The sequence below is a fragment of the Nycticebus coucang genome, chromosome 5 (assembly GCF_027406575.1).
Source record: "Nycticebus coucang isolate mNycCou1 chromosome 5, mNycCou1.pri, whole genome shotgun sequence".
Taxonomy (NCBI): Eukaryota; Metazoa; Chordata; class Mammalia; order Primates; family Lorisidae; genus Nycticebus; species Nycticebus coucang.
The window spans coordinates 126711228-126714681 of NC_069784.1; positions in this window are offsets into that span (position 1 = coordinate 126711228).

Below are 3454 nucleotides of genomic sequence, written 5' to 3' on the forward strand. Positions count from 1 at the left end.
GATCTGAGGTTTTTCCCAATTTCTGATATGATGCCTGTTACAGCAGCACAGGCATTAGATTCTGCAGAGCAAACTGCACCTGTGGGGGGTCCAGGTTGCACCTCCTTATGAGAATCTAATGCCTGAGGGTCTGAGGTGGAGAAGCAATGAGCTTGAATTACCCCAAAACCAACTCCCCACCGCTTGGGCCAGTCCATGGAAAAAGTATCCTCCATGAAACTGGTCCCTGTTGCCAAGAAGTTTGGGGACCCACTGGTCTAGACCCATACTTTGAGTGCAATTTTATAAAATCACTCAGTGGTTAAGTTTCTCTTTAGCACCCCAGGTCTGTATTTTAGTCTCTTGAAATGCTTTAAAAATACGAACTTTCAGATAGGTTGTCAACCATCTTTCATCCCACGATTAAAATGAAAGCCAGTCCGTGCCCCCTCTGTTTTGGCACAGCAGACCTTGGAGGAGAGCAGTGTAATTGCTCAGGCCGAGTTTGAGGTTAGAGTGTTTATATAACAAATCAGTTCAACTTAAATATTTCTCATGGTGCTGTCAGGGCTGCAAACCTCGCCCAGCACACCAGCATGAATGTCATCTGTTTACTCAGCCCTGTGTGGGCACCCATGTTTACGTGAAAGGACCCTGATCGTTTAAAGCCTGTTAATATTTTCAATCATACATCGCGCTGCTTGTGTATTTTACAATAAGGATTGCAAAGAGACAATTTTCCAAAACAATGAGACCACTTACATTTGTGTATGTGCTTATGAGCAGACATGTTTAATGAATGTTCATTTGGCAGAGTCTTATAAGGAAGGAATTTTTCTTACTCAGATAATTACATGAGCCCTGATAATTTTCCCCTAAGTCAGCCTTCTGATTACCTCTCCCCATGATAGAGACCATGTGTACCAGACAAATAGCAGAGACAGACACCCAGAGAGAACCACGAAGGTTTTCCTGAGTTCAGAGCAAGCATGAGAACTGATGCTTTCCAACTTCTTCAGGCAGTTGGAAGCCGAAGGAACTTTTCAAAAAAACTGAATAATTCCCCTACTCCTCCCAAGGCATTGTAGATCGTGGCTTCATTACTTAGCTTGAAATGCAAATGATCAGACTATCAGACACCTCCAAATTCAAACATGAGTGCAGAAATGCCTTCCAAAGCCAACTGTAAATTATTTTTAAATTATTCATGCCACTTAACTCTCCATTAGGACAGATCATAAGCTAATTGTACATGTGCATAAACAGAAATGACAGAAACACAAACATCCACAATAAACTATAGATGGACAGAAAAATCCACTTAAAGGGCTAACTAATCAGGATGGACAGAAGCCGAGGGCGAGGCCACGGCTCTGGAAACAGCAGGAGATGTGAACTGGGCAGAGAGGAAGGGGCCGGCCAGGGCTGAGGAGCAGAGCCCGTGCAAGGAAAGACCATTCTGGGTGGGTTCTGCTTCCTGAGCTCATGAGTTCAAACCAGCCTGAGCAAGAGCGAGACCTCATCTCCAAAAATAGCTATGCATTGTGGCAGGCACCTGTAGTCCGGGGCAACAGGATCACTTGTGCCCAAGAGTTTGAGGTTGCTGTGAGCTGTTACCTCCTGGCACTCTACCAAGGGGGATGAAGTGAGACTCTGTCTCAAAAATAAAAAAGAGAAATACATAATATGTGGGATGGTTAAGGTCCTCCTACAACTCCAAGATGAGCACAGAGATATAGCATCACATCTGCAGACAGCAAGGGCTAAAAATGTTCTTAGCAGCAATTTGGGAACAAGAATATGCTAACTGGCAAATGGTTTGGGGTTCCCTATTTAAAAAAATAGGAGTTGATGGCTCCGTGCCTGCCACATACACCTGAGCTGGCGGGTTCGAATCCAGCCTGGGCCTGCCAAACAACAATGACGGCTGCAACCAAAAAATAGCCGGGCGTTGTGGCGGGTGCCTGTAGTCCCAGCTACTTGGTTGGGAGGCAGAGGCAGGAGAATCGCTTGAGCCCAGGAGTTGGAGGTTGCTGTGAGCTATGATGCCACAACACTCTACCCAAGGCGACAGCTTGAGGCTCTGTCTCAAAAAAAAAAAAAAAAAAAAAAAAAAAAAAAAATATATATATATATATATATATATATATAGGAGTTGAAAACAACTACGTAGAACACAACAGATTTTGAGAATAATAGAATGTGATGGCACCCTCTTCCCCCTCCCCCACCCCAGCTCACCACCACCACGGGTTCCCATTCAAACATAAGAAGATAATCACCAACAGGAACTCAGCTCACACCCTTATGAACTCACAGGCAACTTGAGAAGGAAAGTCGAAAATTGGCTGGCAATATTCCTGAAGGACAGATTAATTATGCAAAGTTCAGCTCTTAGCAGGGATTTAAGCAGATGTCCCTCATCTGTGCAGACACCTAATGGTGGCTGGCAGGTCCTGTTCCAAGCCCAGGTCAGCAGCCTAGTCGGGGCTGACAGTGGAGATAAGACTGTTCAAGGAGCCTAAAGCTCATAGCAACCAATAGCAATGAGAACGGGAAATAAAGCTGGTTAAGATGGGCATCTGTTTATTTAACATCTGATTATAATAGCTGACATTTACTGAAAGGTTATTATTCCTCAGGAACTACTCCAAGCATTTTACACAAATTATTTTCTTTAATCACACAGGTGAGAATGCCGTGGCATCATCACAGCTCACAGCAACCTCAAATTCCTGGGCTCAAGCAATCCTCCTGCCTCAGCCTCCCCAGTAGTTGAGACTACAGACAAGGGCCATCACCTCTGGCTAAGTTTTTTATTTTTTTGTAGAGACAAGGTCTCACTCTTGCTCAGGCTAGTCTCAAATTCCTAGCCTCAAGTGACCTTCCTGCCTCAGTGTCCCAGAGTGCTGGGATTACAGGAGTGAGTCACTGAGTCCATCCAGGTACATATTTTTTTAATTTTTTTCCCATTTTATAGTTGCGGAAACTGAGGCTTACAGAGGCCCAAGGTACAAGTGACAGCTGGGACTCCTAGTCTGACCTACCTGACCCCATATGCAGACCCACTGAGCACTTCTGTCTGACTCCCATGACAGTTGCCCAAATTGGGATGAGCCCGTGTTCAGGAGAAATGAGAACCCTGAGAAGCTAGGGCTGAAGCCTTATGGGGACAGTGCAAAAGCTCAAAGAGAATGAAGCCACATTTCTGTGATAGAAGATTTGGAAAGTGGGATTAGTAAATCTTGGAGAGTGCAGTAAAGAGGCCCCTAGGCCATCTGCTCCCCACACCCAAACAAAGATGACAAGCTTGACCCGGACAGACTGCCCATAACCACCAGACTATGCCCAATGTGTGTAAGAAGAGAGGACAGAGGGTGAGGGGGCTGGTGGATAGGAAACCAATCACACCTGAGGGTTCAGTTCATACTAGAATGCAAGGTAAATCATCACCTTCCTTTTTCTTGGTAGAAGA